Source organism: Salvelinus namaycush, chromosome 11 (genome assembly GCF_016432855.1).
Source record: "Salvelinus namaycush isolate Seneca chromosome 11, SaNama_1.0, whole genome shotgun sequence".
NCBI lineage: Eukaryota > Metazoa > Chordata > Actinopteri > Salmoniformes > Salmonidae > Salvelinus > Salvelinus namaycush.
The window spans coordinates 1,627,238-1,648,654 of record NC_052317.1 but is presented as its reverse complement, the minus strand read 5'-3'; the positions used below and the strand labels follow the sequence as shown (position 1 = coordinate 1,648,654).

At 41.4% G+C, this 21,417-nt stretch overlaps 1 pseudogene; it reads right to left on the bottom strand.

Moving 5' to 3' along the window:
* Positions 1 to 3,971: 3,971 nt before the first annotated feature.
* Positions 3,972 to 18,395, bottom strand: LOC120056185 (annotated as a pseudogene).
* Between the last annotated feature and the right edge of the window lie 3,022 nt (positions 18,396 to 21,417).

Sequence of the window (21,417 nt, the reverse complement as noted above, 5' to 3'; positions counted from 1 at the left end):
CATGTATGGCAATTTAGCTAGTTAGCTTGCACTTGCTAGCTAACGTTAATTTGTCCTATTTAGCTAGCTTGCTATTGCTAGCAAGTTTGTCCTGGGATATAAACATTGAGTTGTTATTTTACCTGAAATGCACAAGGACCTCTACTCCGACAATTAATCCACACATAAAACGGCCAACCGAATCGTTTCTAGTCATCTCTCCTCCTTCCAGGCTTTTTCATCGTTTAACTTATATGGTGATCGCATCTAACCTTTCATTGTATTACCACGATTAACGGCAAAAACAGTTCTCTTTCAATCAACCACGTGGGTATAACCAATGAGGAGATGGCACGTTGGGTACCTGCTTCTATAAACCAATGAGGAGAAGGGAGAGGCAGGACTTGCAGTGCGATCTGCGTCAGAAATATGAATGAGTTCTATTTTAGCCCTTGGCGTCGCAGACGCTCGTTGGCGTGCACGAGCAGTGTGGGTGCAATAATTGAATAACATGGATTTCAAAATGTATTTTGCGACGCTCGCGCACGCGACGTGTCCGGTCTGGTCAGCATGTAAAAGGCACTGCATCACAGTGCTATGGGCGTCACTACAGACCCTGGTTTGATCCCGGGCTGTATCACAACCGGCCGTGATCGGGAATCCCATAGGGTGGTGCACAATTGGCCCAGCGTCGGGATTGGCCAGTGTAGGCATCATTGTAAATAAGAATTTGTTTTTAACTGACTTGCCTAGTTAAATAGAATATGTTGTGTGGTCCTCCCCTCAGATGGTTGAGGGGCAGCTCTTGGGGAACTGTGGGGGGGGATCTTAGAGGGCTGGTGGCCTGGCGGTCGGGAGCTTGGGCTGGTGGCTGATGGGTCGCTGGTTGGTTTACCCGTTTTTGACCTTGTGGGAGATCTGTCAACGTGCCCTTGAGCGGTGCGATGACCCTGTTTGCTCCTGAGGGTCGCTCTGGATTGGAATCTGTTAGATGACTAATGTGATGTAGATGTTGAGCGGCTTCACTGCAAGTAGATTGTATGTTTTATATATTCAATAAAAAGAAAAACAATAAAAGATGGACGTGGAAAAGTGAAAGAAATTGCCCTATACCAACCAATCCTACACCAGCGTTTCCCAAACTCAGTTCTGGGGACCCCAATTGCTGCACGTTTTGTTTTTGCCTTACCACTACACAGCTGATTCAAAGAATGAACTCATCATCAAGCTTTGATTATTTGAATTAGTGATGTAGTGCTAATGAAAAAAAACTAAAGGTGCACCCCTTGGGTTCCCCAGGACAGAGTTTGGGAAACGCTGTGCTACACCCATTAAAACCTCACCACTAGTCCACTACTTGGCCCTATCTGATCCCACACCAAGCCGGAAGCCAGGGAGGGCGGGACATTATCATTCAACACAACGTGTAACTCTTCTGCAGTAAAATATCGTACACCCAAGTACTTCTCTGCAGCTGCCACCACATCTATTTTCTGTGATTTGTGTTCCATTTCTGAACGAACCCAACCTTACTGAAGCACATGTTATTCCTATCATTCTCTATTGGCCTTGGCCTACTCATAGGGAGCCTCTTAGGATCCCTTGCCCTGGGCCCATCTTCCAGTACTTTGTCTTCACTGCCTCAGACAACACCTTCTGTACTACTCTGACCCTGGCAACCTCGACCTGCCTTTCTCTCACCGGACACTTCTGATCTCCAACAACATGGGTACCCCTACAGTTAACACACACAGCTTTTTTTCACAGATACTACACATACTCTCATGCCCGCCTGCACACTTCTCTCATCTAGGAATCTCCCTCCTACACACTGCTGCAACATGACCATCAGCTTGGCACCTAAAACACCATAATGGATCCGGACAAAAGCTCTCAGGGGATAACTGACACATCCTAACTGGACTTTGTCGGGAAAAGTCTGCATTAAAACTCAGCAGGACACACAGTGTCTTTTCTGATTCATCAGTCCCCAACCTCTTCTCCGCCCAGCCGGACAACACATATAGATCTGCCAGAAGGCAAGGATCCATTCTCTCCAAAAATCTCACTCCCATTGGGTCAGAATCATCTTTGTCTTCATCGGGTGCCATCGTCCTTGCGTCCATTTACCTTCCATAGGCTTCCATCCTGGAAACCCCGTCATCATCCACTCTACACGTTCCAATTCTGTTGCCTGTCAATGTGCGTCAACTTAGTTCGCACACCCATCCTGTGTTTGCACTTTGATTCCACAACTTTGTTTTGAAAGAGTTACTGCTTTATTGACAAGCGCCTCCTCCCGTTTCCATACACATCACACCGGTTTTTAGAGGTTTGTGGCCTTCAAAATAAAAGCGCCAAATCCAGCTTGTCCCCGATTTGAACCTAGCAAAATTTTCTTGATTAGGTGTTTCTTTTTTACACTAATAGGCTATTTTCTCCTGAACCATATGGTCTATCCAATAGAAACTCATGGACAACATTTGGCACAGATATAAAGAATCTGAACAAATAACTAAGCAAGTAAGTATAAATTCCCAAAGTTTCCATACGTTTCCAAAAGTGCGTGTTAAATACCAGTTTCTGAAAGACCTTGCAACTTTGCTATATTACAGGGACTTTTGCAACCCTAGAGAAAAGCATATGACACTTCAGCATTCACATTTTTTGTTATGTGAACTTCTGTGATTCTGTCATACTGATCTTGATGGCTTTTGGAAAACAGAGGGACATTTAATGGAAAGTTTAATGGAATCATTTTTATTTGTATCTCCTCAAGATATCTACTTTGGAGTAAACCATGAGTAGGATGTTAAGAAGGAACCATGTTGAAACATTTGGGCAGGTCATTATTGCTACAAAGAAACACAAATAAATAAATGAAGTACCCCAATAGTCATATCATTTTTAGATTGTATGTCCTAAGCCCCACAAAACAAAAGGCCGGTAGAGCGTGATGGTTTACGATTGTCATCTTCTGGGACTAACGCATTTTACTCAAAAGGCACTTTTATGTGTAGGCCTACTTCTTACTACTGTGAACATTCCTTACGGTGACTAGGAAATGTGTGCAATTTTAGGACCTGTGCAGTGTTATAGCATTTTACACATACTGTGTACGTGTATGATTCCACCCCTGTGTGAACCCTCATATGTGAGGTTAGGTTTTCCTTCCAGCTGAAGCATTTCTCACATTCTTTGCACTGGTACGATTTCTCCCCTGTGTGAATCCTCATATGCTTATTCAGGTGTCCCTTATGAATGAAGCATTTCCCACATTCTTTTCATTGATATCGTTTCTCCCCTGTGTGAGTCTTATGTATTTTCAAATTAGAATATGTGTGAATCGCCATATGTCTGTACAGGTTATGCTTACTGGGGAAACATTTCTCACATTCTGTGCACTGACACAATTTCTCCCTTGTGTGAGTCTTCATATGTCTATTCAGGTGTCCCATATGGATGAAGCATTTGCCACATTTTTTGCATTGATATCACCTCTGTTGTTTTAGATGAGACTCAAAGGAGAAGTGTTTACTACAAACATTACAAGAATATATTTCTGTAGTGTGACTTTGCAGGTGATTGATCAGGTATTCTGTGGACTCAAAGTCTTCTCCACACTTCTCGCACATGATGGATGAAACAAAATGCCCCATAAAAACAAAAGTCTTTCCACACACCTGGTATGGGAGTTTTTTCCTTTTTTTGCCCATGACTTTGATTTAAGTAGTGTAGATCCTGGAAATAGTTCTCCACTTTCCACCCCATTGAGCTGCAGAACAGCACAGATTTACTGCAGATAGAGGATGAGAGTCATTGGTTTGTTCTGTTACTCCATAGCCCTGTCCATCATGTTCTGTTTTGACCTCTTCAGTTGTGTTTGTGGGTAGAGAGTCCCGCTCTCTGTTCTCCACAGTATGTGTGTGGTAAGGATGTGAGAGATGAGGTGGGTCCTGATCATTGCAGTCACTTTGAGTAAATGTGGAGTCTCAAGTATCAGGCTCCAGCCCTTGAAGCTGCTCTTTCCCCTTACTGGTCCCGAACTCCTCATATTCCTCCTTAATCTGTGTGGGCTCTGGGTCCTCCTGCCTCAGACTAAGACTACATTCCTGCTGACAGTGCTCCTGCTCAGAGGGAACATCCTTTTTAGATACAGGGAGAGTGAGTTGTTGGAGGTCTGAAAGGAAAACAAACAGGAAATATTGCAGTAGATCTCCAGAAATATTTGACATATTTGAATGTATAAAAAAAAGGATAGCATACAGTTCCCTATGCACTGCAGAGATAGTTCAACCAGAAAATGCCTACTGCTAGCGCACTGTCTGCAGCTAGCTGTAAGATTCAATAGAACTAGCTAGCTAATGAACTAGTAGCCCATTCATTGACGCTAACTATTTGGTATTGTATTTGGATCCCCATTAGCTGTTGCGAAAGCAGCAGCTACTCTTCCTGGGGCCCACACAAAACATGAAACATAACATCACACAGAACATTAATAGACAAAAACAACTCAAGGACAGAACTACTCTTCATACATTTGAAAAAGGCACATGTAGCTTACATATCAATACATACACACACATCTCAATCAAATAGGGGAGAAGAGTTGTGCCGTGAGGTGTTGCTTGATATATTTTTTTGAAACCAGGTATGCTGTTCATTTGAGAAATATGAGAGGGAAGGGAGTTCCATGCAATAATGGCTCTATATAATACTGTACGCTTTCTTGAATTTGTTCTGGATTTGGGGACTGTGAAAAGACTCCTGGTGGCATGTCTGGTGGGGTAAATGTGTGCGTCAGAGCTGTGTGTAAGTTGACTATGCAAAAATTCTGAATTTTCAACATGTTTCTTATAAAAAGTGATGCAGTCAGTCTCTCCTCAACTCTTAGCCAAGAGAGACTGGCATGCATAGTATTTGTATTAGCCCTCGGCTTGCTTTTCATTGTAATCAGTGTCGCTCTGTTCTGGGCCAGCAGCAGCTTAACTAGGCATTTCCTTGCAGCACTCGACCACATGACTGGACAAATAATCAAGATAAAACAAAACTAGAACCTGCAGGACTTGCTTTTTGGAGTGTGGTGTCAAAAAAGCAGAGCATCTCTTTATTATGGACAGACCTCTCCCCATCTTTACAACCATTGAATCTATATGTTTTGACCATGACAGGTTACAATCTAAGGTAACACCAAGTCATTTAGTCTCCTCAACTTGTTCAACAGCCACACCATTCATTACCAGATTCTTAGGGAATGGTTTTTACCAAATACAATGCTCTTAGTTTTAGAGATGTTCAGGACCAGTTTATTACAATATTCTCTGGTCTGATGAAACCAATATTGAATTATTTGACCTGAATGCCAAAACAGACTGCAACTCTTTGTTAAGGGTTTAAATGACTCCATTAGCTGTGGTTGCTAATGTGTATATGGTTGAATCATCAGCATACATGGACACACGTGCTTTGTTTAATGCCAGTGGCAGTCAGGTCATTGGTAAAAATAGAAAAGAGTAAAGGGCCTAGAGAGCTGCCCTGTGGTACACCACACTTTCCATGGTCGACATTAGAGAAACTTCCATTAAAGAAAACCATCTGAGTTCTATTAGATAGATAGCTCTGAAAGGCCATACACATTCGTTTTCTAAACAACAGGTTATGGTCAATATTGTAAAAGGCTGCACTGAAATCTAATCTTCTTATTATCATTTTCTTTCAACAAATCATCAGTCATTTGTGTCAGTACAGTAAATGTTGAGTGCCCTTCTCAATAAGCATGCTGAAAGTCTGTTGTTAATTTGTTTACAAAGAAATAGTATTGTATTTGGTCAAACACAATTTTTCCCAACATTTTGCTAAGAGCTGGCAGTAAGCTGATAGGTCTACTGTTAGAACCAGTAAAGACTGCTTTGCCACTCTTGGGTAGCGGAATTACTTTGGTCTACCTCAAGGCCTGAGGACAAAAACTTTCCTCTAGGCTCAGATTAAAGATATGACAGATAGGAGTGGCTATAGAGTCAGCTACCATCCTCAGTAGCTTTCCATCTCAGTTGTCAATGCCAGGTTTGTCATTATTGATCGATAACAATACATTTTCCACCTCTCCCGCACTAACTTTACAAAATTCGAACTTGCAATGCTTTTCTTTCATTATTAGTTTTTTTATGCATGAGTACGATGGCTCACTGTTCGTTGTTGGCATTTCCTGCATAAGTTTGCCCACTTTGTAATCATTCAAATATTTGGCAACATCAAAAGGTTTTGTGAGTTGAATTAGTCTTTCTGCCCATAATTTAAAGTAATCCAAAGTTGTTTTTTCATCATTCTTTATATCATCGATCTTGGCTTCATAATACAGTTTCTTCTTCTTTTTGTTGAGTTTAGTCACATAATTTCTCGATTTGCAATAAGTCAGACAGTCAGATGTGCAGCCGGACTTATTAGCCACTCCTTTTGCCCCATCTCTTTAAACCATACAGTTTTTCAAATCCACATCAATCCATGGAGCCTTAACAGTTCTAACAGTCAGTTTCTTAACAGGTGCATGTTTATCAAAAATGTGAAGAATGAATTTCATAAATTCATCAAGTGCAGCGTCTGGATGCTCCTTTTGAATCACATCAGACCAACAAATATTTTTTAACATCATCCAAATAAGAGTCACAGCAAAATCTTTTGTGTAATCTCCTATACACTATTTTAGGCCCAGCTTTTGGAACTTATGCTTTCCTTGATATAGCCACTTCATTGTGATCACTCCATCCAATGGGTAGGAATACAGCTTTAGAACAAAGATCTACAGTATTAGCAAAAATGTAATCAATACATGTGGATGATCTTGTTCCTATACAACTTGACTTTTTCCACATGGCTGAGCAGCCATACAAGTCGAAGATCACCATGCGCAATGCCAAGCATTGGCTAGAGTGGTGTAAAGCAAGCCGCTATTGGATTCTGGAGCAGTGGAAATGCCTTCTCTGGTGATGAATCACGCGTCCGATGGATGAATCTGGGTTTGGTGGATGCCAGGAGAACGCTACCTGCCCGAAAGCTAGTGCCAACTGTAAAGTTTGGTGGAAGAGGAATAATGGTCTGGAGCTGTTTTTCATGGTTTGGGCTAGGCCCCTTAGTTCCAGTGATGGGAAATTGTAACGCTACGTCATTCAATGACATTCTAGGCAATTCTGTGCCTCCAACTTTGTGGCAACTGTTTGGGGAAGGGCGTTTCCTGTTTCAGCATGACAATGCCCCTGTGCACAAAGCGAGGTCCATACAGAAAGCAGGTGTCCACATACTTTTGGTCATGTAGTGTCTCTTTTTTTTCAAGCCCTTTTGGCTACCTGGTCTACTTTTTCATTGCCGCCCACTCCCAAGTGGGCTTGGACCAAGCAGAATATCACTACTACACCCAGTCTCTCTAGTCTCCATATTAACATAACACTTGGGTGGCTGGAGTCTTTGACTTGGGTGGCTGGAGTCTTTATTTCTTGTTTGAATAAACCAAGTTAATTTTAACCATTCATCATCCAGGCAATACCATAGCTACAATGTCAATTGCACCAATTGGCTCTGAATCCTGATTGGCTGGTTAATTGAGTGGCTTTTTGAACAAAGGTTTGGTCCCTCTGACCTAATTATTGAAAGAACTGCTTTTAACAGCAGGTGTCAGTAGCTATGTTTCCATTAACTTGTCCAGTGATTTTTTTTTTTTTTTGTCAACATTTAGAAAGTGTGCATAGAAAATAGATGTGACAATTGCTTGCTAGGGTGCATTTCCATGTAACTGTTTTGTGTCAATAGAAACAGCTGGCTGTAATGACATAACACTTTCGGCAAAAACCGGCGAGTAGTGTGGACGAAATGGAGAACAAGTTGGTGAAGCAACCAACAGCTGTGCTGGAATGAGAACAATATGGGTGTCAGTTCTGATGGTATGGAGCGGGAGGATGAGGGACAAGGACCTGGAATGGCCGGTAGTGGAAAGATAAAGATAAAGTAAAGAAAGTATAAAGAGGGCCACGGTAGGAAGCAAGAGTAATGATGTGTTGGAGTGGAAAGTGGTGATAGTGTTTGATGAGACCACAGAGCCTCACTTACACCCTATCCGACTAACTAATACCGTAGAGAAAGAGGTAGGTGAAGTGAAATTAGCTCGGTTCATTGGAAATCGTAGACTGTTAATATTGTGTGGTAGCCAGGCTCAGCAAGAGAAGATTCTGAAAATGGAAAAACTTGATGGGAAGAAGATTTAAAGGCATGTCCCTGGTGCTTATGCTAGATTGAGAGGAGTCATCACTGGGGTCCCAATATCTATGTCCACTAGATATGAAAGAAATTGTGAAGGGAGGCAGAATGATTGAGGCCAAAAGGTTGATCAGTAGGAAAGAGGGACAAAGAAGTGAAAGCTTATCAGTGATGCTGAGGTTTGAGAAAGTCGTGCCGGGAAAAGTACAGATAGAATTCCTTAGTTTCAATGTGAGAGAATTTGTCCCGTATGCTCTGCAGTGTTTAAAAAGGGACATGTAGCTGCTCAGTGTAAAGGAAAGAAAAGATGTGCCAAGTGTGGAGGGGCACATGATTACGGTGAATGTGGAAGCAATGTGAAGGTTAAGTGTTGTAATTGTGGGGGAGAACACAGTGCAGCATTTGGTGGATGCCAGGTACAGAGAGAGTAGAGACAGGCTTAGAGATATAGGATCAGTCATGATGTATCGTATGCAGAGGCCGTAAAATAGATTGGTAGAACTACAGCATGGACTGATGGAGCTTACATGGATGTACCTGTAGTAAGTGGACCTACTGTCGGGGCTGGTGCTTCTGATAGTCCTGGCATGGTTTCGAGGCATGTTCAGAAATCTTGTGCTCATGAATGTGCTGTGTCAAAGGACACTTTGATAATGAATAAAGTTGACTTCATAGCTTTTATTGGTAAGGTTATCAATACGACTCAGGTTGTGGAAAGCAGAAATGCCAGATTGAAGGTTATTGTGGAGACGGCAAAATAAATATTGGGGGTAACAGATGTTACTGTTGAAATGGTTGTTGGGGCGCACATAGGCATGCTCTATCGAATGCTTAGGCTACTCAGTGCCATGGTGAAACTTGCACTCCTGTAGATCTGAAATAATTGGATGGTGAAACTTGTTAGCCTAACAGAAAAGCAAAGCGAGGCAATTCAGGCATTATGGAATGTCAGGACAATCCTTTTCCTGCAAAGAAACATTTTTATAGTTGAAATGTTTATTTTGCAAGCAGTGGGCATTTAGAATTAAAATGTAGAGTGGACATCACGTATTCGGCAATCATCATTTATTCGAAAAACACAGTTTCCATCATCGTTTGTCGCAATAAAGTTAGACTAAAAGAAAATCCACTCGTCGAACAGATACAAATGTTGTCAATCTTTATAAAATTGCTTCTATATTACACGTCACAACATTTTTGGGGGGTGACATTGATTTGTTGAATAAACTGGGGGCATTTTTCATCAAAGTTGCTACACAGACAAAAGGGGAACCCCAGACAGTGGCATAAAGTTGAAGCATCTTTTTAGAACGTTTTCTCACCCCCAAATATGGTAGTGAGGGGAGGTCGAGTCGTGGGTAGTGGGAGAGGATGGAACTCGGCGAAACTAGACCGACATTCTGCTAAAAAAAATATTGCCGAAACATCTGATCTCAATGAATGTTTCTGTTCCAAAAACTAAAATCTGTTACACAGTTACAGGTTTTATAGGCTTGTCCAAAGTTTCCCAAAATTGCGTTGTTTAGAAAGAGTGCAAGGTCGACTTCAGTTTGTGCACATGAGCACTTCACAGATGAGGTGTCCCCTAATGAAAATATGCTATGATACAATTGGATCTCGTGCTTGGCTTTGCCCACCTTTTTTGTCTTCCCACTATGCTTCATTTTCTCCAACTGTAAACGACCCAGATGAACTATCTTGGTTTAGTTATAAAAATCTTTGGTTGCTATTTCAAAATTAGGTGGAATTTCCTCATTTAGACTAGGCAAACCAGGGACATTCAACATATTTTTGGTAAGCCACTCCAGCGTAGCTTTGGTCTTGCATTTTAGGCTATTTGTCTTGCTGAAATGTGAAACTCTATTCCAGTGTTAGGGTCGTCGTGGCTGGGACTCTTCTGTCCTAGCTTGAAGGCGAAGCTGGTTCTACCATTGGGGTGCCAGGACAGAGAAGAGCTTGGACTGGGATAAGTGGTAGCTGCCAAGAGACCAGAGGTGGCAGAATGGAGTGCTCTGGGTGGGGTGTAGGGATTGAGCATAGCCTGAAGGTAGGGAGAGGCAGATCCTCTTGCTGCTCCATAGGCAAGTACCATGGTCTTGTAGTGGATGCACGCTTTGACTGGAAGCCAGTGGAGTGTGCGGAGGAGTTGATATGGGATAACTTGGAAAAGCTGAACACCAGGCGGGCTGCAATGTTCTGGATAAATTGCAGGTGTTTGATGACACAAGCAGGGAGCCAAGCCAACAGCGAGTTGCAGTAGTCAAGACAGGATGCCTGGATTAGGACCTGTGGCGCTTCCTGTGTAAGGTAGAGTTGTACTCTACAGATGTTGTAGAGCAGGGGTGGGCAATTCAAGTCCTCAAGGGCCTGATTGGTGTCACAGTTTTGCCCCAGCCCCAGCTAACACACCTGACTCCAAAAATCACCTAATCATGATTTTCAATTTAGAATGCAATTCACAGTATCAAAAGCAGCGGAGGATTTGGATGAGAACAGAGGAGAGTCAGCTTTGGCAGTGCGGAGAGCCTACGTGACACAGGGAAGAGCAATCTTCAAGCCTGACTGGTTGGGGTTAAGAAGATCATTCTGAGAGAGATAGTGAGAGAGTTGGTCAGACAGCACACTCAAGTGTTTTGGAAAGAAAAGAAAGAAGGGATACCGGTCTGTTGTTTTTGACGTCAGAGGAGTCGAGTGTTGGTTTCTTGAGTAGGGGAGCAACTCGGTTCATTTTGGAGTCAGAGGGGTCAGGGATGAGTTGATGAGGGAAGTGAGGAATGGGAGAAGGACTCCAGAGATGGTCTGGAGAAGAGAGGAGGGGATGGGTTCAAGCGGGCAGATTGTCAGGTGGCCAGACCTTACTAGTTGCATGATTTAATCTGGAGAGAGAGGGGCGAAAGAGGTCAAGGCGTAGGGTAGTTCTGTGTGAGTGGGACAAGTGGACTCAACAGGATGAGTGAATGAGGAGCGGATGTTTTCAACCTTATTTTCAAAGTGGTTGATGAAGTCATCCGCAGAGAGGGAGGAGGGACAAGGAAGGGGGTGGGGGTGGGGGTGGAGGATTAAGAAGGGAGGAGAAGGTGGGAAAGTTTCCTGGGGTTAGAGGCAGAAAAGCTTGAAATGTCAAGTGATATAAAGTCGTTTTGGCAACAGATACAGAGAAAGGGAAGGTTATAGAGGTGGGAGTGGAAGGATTATAGGTCCTCCGGAAGTTTAGTTTTCCACCATTTTCGCTCAGCTGCCCACAGCCCTGTTCTGTGCAAGTCATAGGATGTGGAAAGGGAGGAGAGTAGGGTTGAAGAGGCATAATCAGGAGACAGGAGGGACAAGGACTTAGCAGAAGGGATAGATGATAGGATAAAAGAGGAGAGAGTAGTGAGAAAGAGAGAGCGAAGATTGCGACGGCAGTTGACAATCTGGGTAGGAGCTGAGTGGCTAGGGTTGGAGGACAGGGAAACAGAAAAGGAACAGCCTCCAGTAAAGATGAGGTCAAGCGTGAGCCTTCCTTGTGAGTGGGAGGGGACTGGGAAAGGATGAGGTCAAAGGAGGCAAGGAGGAGAAAGAGAGAGTTGGAAAGAAATTAATCGAAGGCAGATGTCAGAAGGTTGAAGTCGCCAAGTACAAAGATCGGTGAGCCATCGACAGGAAATTAGCTTATCAGTGTGTCAAGCTCATTGAGGAACTCTCTAATGCAGCGTTTCCCAAATTTGGTTTATGCCCTAACACTACACAGCTGATTCAAATGACCAATGCTTGATGATTAGTTGATTATTTGAATCAGCTGTGTAGTGCTAGGGCAAAAACCAAAACGTGCACCCATTGGGGTTCCGAGGACCGTGTTTGGTAAACCCTGCTCTAAAAGGCACCTGGTGGGCGATAGATGACAAAAATGTTAAGCTTGAGTGGACAAATGACAGTGACAGCATGGAATTCAAATGAGGAGATGGACAGGTGAGGGAGAAAAGAGAAAATCTCCATTTAGGAGAAATGAGTAGCCCTTTGCCACCACCGAGGCGACCAGATGCTAACGAACTATGAGAGAAAACATAGTCAGATTCAGCGAGACCAGCTGGAGTAGCAGTATTCTCTGGGGTGACCCATGTCTCCGTCACGGCCAAAAAGTCAAGAGACTGAAGGACAGCATAGGCTGAGATGAACTCAGCTTTCTTGACTGCAGATTAGCAGTTCCAAATGCTGACAGACCAGGAATTCCACATGGGTTGTACATGCAGGGTACACTAAATTAGAAGGGTTGCAGCCAAGGGGTGAGGAGCGTCTGTAAAGCCTAAAGGGAGAGGAGCAAACTAGGGTAGAAAACACACACAGTTGCCAAAGCTGCAAAAGAGCCTTGAGATCATCTGAAAATAACTAGGTAAAATACTCAAGTGAGAGAGTGGTGTGGATGGAGCCTTCTTCTCTTCATAACAGTAACACCTTATTCATGAGACTTTGAGTGTTGCAGTACCATTCATAAACCTCTTATTCAAAAAATATATTAAACATCAGTGAAGAGTAGTTTTCAAATTAAAATATTTGTATAATGTGCAAATACACTATCCACAGTTTTAATGGTGCTCTAATCTGGATTGTAGCCTACCTGTTTACAAATGTATCCCTGGGATATTTGAGATGTTTTAAAAGCTCCTTGTCGGTTTTGAGGTATATTTTTTGCTTGACATGCACAAAGGCCTGACTGAAAGAAAAAACAGCGTTCGATTGAAATCTTGATTCACATCGGCTTGTTAATGAATGAAATAAATAAGATGCCACGCTACGGGACACATAAAGTATACAGGCTATTAGATGCACCGTTGCCTACTATGATCTATTCTATAGCCTAGTTTAACAGTCAATTTGGGGTAATTCACTTTGAAACAATGACTGCATGAATAGGCATCATAGCCAATGTGAACTATGCCAATCATAGCCGCAGGAAGTAGTGTGTGGGGGGGGGGGCACCCCTACTTCCTATGGCTATGATGCCTATTCATGCAGCCATTATTTCAAAGTGAAATGATGTGTAATTGCAGGAATTAATGTGCAAAAGCTCTTAAAGCAGTCTAGTGTGGCCTTATGTTTTAGCATTCGCCAATTCATGTCACTCGGCTAGTTAGAGCTTTCAAAATCATAATCCAAATCACGATCATTATGAAGTCATTTGTCTCCCATAATTCATTAATTAGCCTAATTCATTAATGCACAAAAAATGTTGGCTAGTCTTTGACCATTCTAATTCATTAGCCTAAAATGTTACAAGGACTTGCAGTTGCATTCATGTTCGAAGGTGTTTTTTTGCGACAGTGAATTGTGAAATTCGGCATGTTTTTCCCGAACATGTGGCGATGTCTGTAGAAAGTTAAGCCTATTTTAATCCATTATCTTAAGCTAAATGAACTTCATTTGGTTTTAGAGATAACCTTTTGTAGACATTTCTAAATCATGTCAATTGAATCGATTTCCTACGAGCCTACATCTCTCTCCACTGATATTGTAGGCCTTTCAACGTTTAAATTTGCAGCAATGCCTTGTGCTAAAATAAGAATATATTCTAACAATACTGTATGTAGGCCTACGAGTGCACATTTCATGTATGTTTTTTTATACTGAAGCAATGCTATAATAAGCCAAACTATTGGTTATTCATTTTTCAGCCAGAAGGCAGCCCCATCACTTTTTTGCTATTCAACTGAGGGATTGGGTTGGGGAGGAATATGTAACCACTCTCAAATTCATAGATGGAGCTCCAAAGGTACTGAAGTGACTGAGCTCAACATGATCATTTTTAGACATAGGCCTATATAAGACACAAACTTTTGGGTTATGTTGTGGCAGTTGTAGGCCTACTACGATTAAAGGAATAGCAATTAAGCACTTTTTCTACTTACCCAGAATTCATGGATACCATTTTTATGTCTCTGCGTGCAGTTTGAAGGAGGTTGCTAACTAGCGTTAGCGCAATTGCTAGCTAGCGTTACACTTCCAGTTATTGCACTAAGGCTAGTTGGCAATTGCTCGCGAAACTAGCTTCAACTTCCTTCAAACTGCACGCAGAAATATAAAAATGGTATCCATGAATTCATCTGACTCTGGATAAGGTGAAAAGGGCTAAATTGCCAAAATCTCGCACTATCCCTTTAAATATTCAAGAATCAGGTATTGGGTAGCCTATATACACTACATTACCAAAAGTATGTAGACACCTGGTCGTTGGACATCTCATTCCAAAATCATGGGCATTAATATGGAGTTGGTCCCCTTTTTGCTGCTATAACAGCCTCCACTCTTCTGGGAAGGCATTCCACTAGATGTTGGAACATTGCTGCGGGGACTTGATTCCATTCAGCCACAAGAGCATTAGTTGGTTGGGCACTGATGTTGGGTGATTAGGCCTGGCTCGCAGTCAGCGTTCCAATTCATCCCAAAGGTGTTCGATGGGATTGAGGTCAGGGCTCTGTGCAGGCTAGTCAAGTTCTTCCACACCGATCTCGACAAACAATTTCTGTATGGACCTCGCTTTGTGCACGGGGGCATTGCCATGCTGAAACAGGAGGGCCATGCTAAAACAAAGTCGGAAGCACAGAATCGTCTAGACTGTCATTGTATGCTGTAGTGCTAAGATTTACCTTCAGAGGAACTAAGGAGCCTAGCCCGAACCATGAAAAACAGCCCCAGACCATTATTCTTCCTCCACCAAACTTTACAGATGGCACTACGCATTGGGGCAGGTAGAGTTCTCCTGGCATCTGCCAAACCCAGATTCGTCCGTCGGACTGCTAGATGGTGAAGCTTCACTAATCACTCCTGAGAACGCGTTTCCATTGCTCCAGAGTCCAATGGCGGCGAGCTTTACACCACTCCAGCCGACGCTTGGGATTGTGCATGGTGATCTTAGGATTGTGTGCGACTGCTCGGCCATTAAAACCCATTTCATGAAGCTCCCAACGAACAGTTATTGTGCTGACGTTGCTTCCAGAGGCAGTTTGGAACTCGGGAGTGAGTATTGCTACCAAGGACATTAGATATTTTACACGCTACGTGGTTCAGTGGTTGTGTGGCCTACCACTTCACAGCTGAGCCATTGTTGCTCCTAGACGTTTCCACTACATAATAACAGCACTTACAGTTGACAGGGAAAGCTCTAGCAGGGAAGAAATTTGACGAACTGACTTGTTGGAAAGGTGGCATCCTATGACGGTGCCACGTTGAATGTCACTGAGCTCTTCAGTAAGGCCATTCTACGGCCAATGTTTGTCTATGGAGATTGCATGGCTATGTGGTCGATTTTATACAATGGGTGTTGCTGAAATAGTCGAATCCACTCATTTGAACGGGTGTCAACATACTTTTGTATATTGTATATCATTAATTGAAATGACCATATAACAGCAGGACCTACTGCAGATTTCACCCTTAAAGCCAAAACAATCAGGTTGTGTTTATTAAATTCACCATTACATGTATGCAGAGGGCAATAGTCCAAAAAATGTTTTGTGTGTTGACAAATGAAGTTGACGAAGCCAAAACCACATTTCCATTTCAATCAACTACAGTATTTGGCAATTCAGTTATGGGAATCATTGGAATGTCCAGGTGTGAAATAAACTTTTTTTTTTTTTCTCACATTCCAAACCACATGGCACATTACTGGGCTAGCCATTTTAAATCCGATCTGCAGATGCCATTGAGCAAATTCAATAAGTCTTTCCACAGCAGTCTTTCTTAGACAAATGAACAAATATATTGTCCACATAGGATTATATAAAAATGGCAAATGTTTCAAACAATAATAAAAGTATCTATAGTCTATGTTGGCGTGAATGTCCGGGAAAGTCGATTTGGACCCGCTTTTGTTAAGATACCGTTTGTTGAGGTGCCAATGCGGGAGAGGTGGGGGAGGTGGGTAAGCGATGATGATGAGTGGACAATTCTGTGGCTCGGACTGGGCAGAGAGGAGGATGAGGTGGAGGGAGCTTCGGGGTCATTGTTCAGATGCTTGTCACCCCCAGTCCCAGAGTCATAGCATACTCCTCCAGCATGTTGTGTGGTTTTGGTCCCGTTTCTTGGGCTGCTCAACTTCATCTTCTTGCAGCCTGTTCGTACCCGGTATTTCAATGCCAAGGGACCTTTCTAAAACAAGTGAAGATTTTCGTAAGTTTATGTGTACAGGGGACTTTTCTGTGACTTATAACCATATTCTCAGATGATCCTCCTCTGAGCAATTATTTTAAGAATGACATGAGCTTTAAACAAGCAATAGAGATATTTTTTAATAAATGTGTAAGCTCTCCAAAATACATGTTGAACGTATTGCTTGGTAGAGAATCGAATTCATGAATGGATGCACCATTTCACAACCTTTTACTTTCCCCTTATAAATAAGGAAAACAACACAGCATATAATTTCAAGGTCTTATTAGAAAAAAGGACATTTCATGTGTTGAAGTGCAAGGGTAAATGCTTACCCTTCTCCAGGTGTAGATGTGTGCAATGTCCATTAATGTGTAGTAATCCTTCAATGGTTCATCTTCATACATAACTTCTATCTGTGAACAACACATTTTGAGAGAAAAGATTAGGTGTGATTAATAATTTATATAAACATTTATATAAAAAATCTAACCATAATCAATCAGTTGTATACTGTATTTTTTTTTTAAAGAAACAAAGTCGATTCTAAGTTTAACAAATCTACACAATGCCTATACAAATGCACAACATTTCAGATAGGTTCATTGTTCACTGAATTTCAAATAATGACATTAATAATCATTGATTAAATATCCGTAGTCACCTGATAGGTGCATGGAATATCCATTCTACTTCGAAGGAATTTCTTCAGATGCATTATGGTTATGGCTGCTGGACATTGCAAGTATCGCTTGTCAATCATCTTCAAACCAACAGACAAAAAAAAAGGTGAGTTGAGACATGATAAACACTGCGTTATTTTACAGCCATCTGAATTGACCTGACCCCGTATTTAAAAGACACCAATAAGATTTTCTTAGGGTTAAAACAATCACCCCTGTCTTCATAACCTTGACTTCACCGTCCTCCATTACCAACCTAAGAGAAAAGCAAAATATACAATTGGAAAAAGAGCAAAGAAATAATTGACAAGCATGGGGGTTGGCTGCATTTTTTTAAGCATACTTTTTGGCGGTTTTAAAGCGGCCTTACTTGCTCTGAGAGAATTCGATGGACAGGCTGATAATCTCATCGTCGGCTACTATTCTCTTTGCTTCATCTGCCACCTCCCCTCGCTCTTCATTTGATCCACTTCCAGCTACAAAAAGAGAAACCAACCAAGTATTCAAGTGTGCCAATCCTCCTCGTTCTAATGATAAAGCGACACGAACGTTGACGTTGCAACGATAGGCTTGAGGTGCTTCGCCATTGATTCAACTTGTTTACCAGGAAGAGAAGGATGAGAAGGACGTGCAGCATAGAAATCCCTCCTTCGTTTCATTTCATCTGCAAGCAAAAATAATAAATAACTGTTAATGTATCATGATGCACTTGACATGTCACTAACCAACTTGAGGGGACGAACGGGGAAATGTACTGACCTTTGAAAAGCCCAGGTACCAACCTGTAAACAATGTCTTGAAGGGTCTTGTCAGACCTGAAATAGAATATTTCAAAAAATAATTTCAGCAAATTGTATGATTCATTTCTGAGCCAGGGTTTACTTGGGGAAAGAGATGTCAATATTGTAATGTGGTTTCGATTTATTGAGCCCCAAGTCTCCACATTCATATTCGAGATTTAAAAAATATTATAGAACTTGAATTTATTGCCTTACAAAATGACATGTATAGGCTACTCACTTAATATTCAAAAGGGGTTTCGTTTTGTGAACCTGGACATCACAAATTGGACAGAATTTGCTGGTCCCCAGATAACAAACAATGCACATTTTACAGACTGAAAAGACAAAATAATCAAAACAATTTGACAACACTGCATACTTTAAGCCAAACGAATCAGTCAAAACTGTGGGCATAGACAGCAACTTGCATTGTGTGGTATTTTGAATGAAATGCAACTGACGACAACTTACATGAGTGTAAACACTCCACAATGGTGGTTGCGTCGATAAAATATCCACCGCACAAGACACACATCAAATGTGGATTCAGCTCAGTCATCTTGATTTTTGTTGTTCTGTGCATTGTCCTAAAATGGTAAAATCCTATAAGAAAGGATAAACAAATTAATTAATGGTTACAGCTAGTTTCGCAATCTGTTCAGAACACAAAAGGGCGGTGATGTACCTGCCTTGAGAATGTAAAACGTTTATGTTACTGTTTTACTGTTACTGTCTACCCTGCGAAAAACGAATCTGGACATTCTTTTGATGACTTTAAATAGGTTAAACCAATATTTATCTCGTAGGCCTATTTATTATAGAATTTTATGTAGCCCAATATCAATTTACCCTTTTATAATTGCTACCATGAATTTTGTTTCCAGCTTCCATTTCGATTTTTAGAAGTCTTCACTTCAAGCCAAGCGTTTGATTTATTTAGAATAGCCTAACAATCCCAGAAGCACGTCACAGAAATGTTGATTTCGATGCCAGGTCTAAAAAAAAAGCTAACTGACAGCACATGCATAAGGCTACTTTTTCAAGTCCGGAATGTGTGCGAGTTTATTGGTTATAGGGCGATTTTGCCGATGAATGCTGATCAACTGTTTCTAAAGCTTAATTCATAAAAAAAAATGCTAGGTCTATAACGCCAAGTGGCAATATATTTAATTGACTTAAACACAGTAAACAACCATTATTTGCCCTATTATTGGCACACAATTATGCAGCTTAAATTTGGAGTGTCGCCTACACTCTTAGAAAAATAGGTTCTGGATAGAACCCCAATTACCCACATATTCTAAGTGTAGACTAAGCGTGCAATCCCGCGCCCGGTTTCTTGACAGGTTTAGAGGAACGTTTCCAACAAAATGTTAATATCTTGTGCTTCTTTTATAATGGATAAATGTGTGTATTATCAATATCTTCGTAGGTATCCTATATAGGATACACTTCAAAGACTGGGCCCATAGTATACATTGCCTTGATAATTTACCTATTTGCCCGAGAGAAGAACTTTCGATTATTTTCAGTATTACGCGATCATGCGACGTCAATGTGATGCGTTGTCATTTTGGCGCTGTATAACATTGTAAGTAAAGTGTGTCCTGCGACTGCATGTAGACGCAAACAGTGGAGTGTGAAGTACCGGATATGCCTACAAACCGCAAGCTTGATCTGATTGATACAAGACGCAATAGGCTCTTTCATCCCTCTTATGCATGGCCATTCTAAAAGAAGCACACCCTAACGTGTCTGACGAGCGCACAACTTGTGTTGGAAAATTGAGTTAAATGTATACATTCCTACACCTGTCGAGAAACTGGGAGCGCGCATTATGCATCTCCATATGTGCACATCATGCGTTCCAAGACAACTCACTGTAGGCTATTTGTCAAATTAAATGTTGGACTACCAATCATAATTGTTCAATCATAGGCTTACATATGTATGTACGAATTGTAGGCTATTGTAATGACTTCCTTGGCTGTAGCATCTACCATGGGCAGCTGATAATCAATAATGTTGATGTATGAAAAAAAAACTAGCCTATTCATCACAAATGTCAATGGATCAATGCGGTGGATAAAGCGGTGTCGAATGGTTGTGCAACAGAGTAGACTCGACAGAATATGCAGCACACGAAAATGTTGATTATTTTAACGATATGACCAAGCAAGAATTATGGCGCATGTGTCACACTATGTTGGTGCATGTTCACGCAAACATGGCAGTGTGAACTCCAGACCTACAAAAATCGCATGTCTCATTCTACTCAGTTATGTGTGTTAACTAAACGGCGCGCAATGGCTCAGCCCTCTTATCGTCAACTCTAAAAGAAGTTCATTCCTAAAATAGTTGAACATTTAGTTGGACAAATATCTGACCCGTCATACACCTACCGACCTGTCAATAAACGGGGAGCTCACATTATGCACGTAATCTCCGAATGTCCCCGCTATCACGCGCCTCAAGACAATAGCTAGTTAGTTCACTGTGATGTGAAAACGTTTAAAGCCATACTTGTCCTGTGCTGTTGAACTACGCATTCCATTGACTGTATAGAACTTAATGGCAACAACGAAATTGTAGTCATAAACGAAAGAAATAATCTATCAAGTCCCAAATTGCGCAAAAGTTCACTTTCGTTCTCGAATGCCCGCGACACGAGCAGACGACTGGACATATTTAATAGTAATGTTTTCCATGCCTTATTTTATACAAGTTGTATCGATTTTCAAATATTATTATGGGTCAATCCCATTGTTAGGCCTATAGACATGACTGATCGAGTGCAAAAAAAAATCACATAGCAGGAAATTATAGTCTGTTTTTAATGCATTTATGAAAGTTGACCAACAAGAAACGCGACTGACCTTATTATGGGTGGGGAGAAATAGGTGTTCTTTATTTAAAGAATTAATCAAATGTGAAACATTTTATTTATTTATATGTTTTAGGCTTACATGTGAGTTTTTGCCTCAGCTTATTGTGTCAAACTATAATGTCATCACAAGAATAGGCCTACATTATTGATTGTGATGACATAATTTATATGGGCAGGCCTAATAATAGTAGCCTCGAGCCGGACTATATTCCAATGTCCACATCCAAACAAATATAATTAGCCGATTATTATTTTATAACTAGATGAGCAACACTTAAAAAAAAAAGATATATCCCCAGTAGGCCAAGGCATTTATCTTGATTTCAAAATGAGATTCGAGTGGTGCTCTGAATTTTGAGACAACATTTGGCCAATTGGTGATCGAGACAAACTCTTGATCTTGTGTAGGCCAGGCTAAATTGCATTAAACCATACTGCGACGAAGATACATTTGAAAATTATATTGACATAGCCTAATGAACGTCGAGGACCACACATCAATTGCGCAAAAGGTCGAGAATGGATCTCTAGTAACCTACTCATTATTGATCAACAGAGAAAGACAAAACTTGCGTTGATCTGAACAATCTTAAATGGTACCCATCGCATTGTTAATTATGTTAACAGCATTGTAAATGATCCCATGATGTCATTTCATCAAATCTATTTACCATCAAATGATCCACGGCAATCAACCAACCATCTATCTTTAAACTTT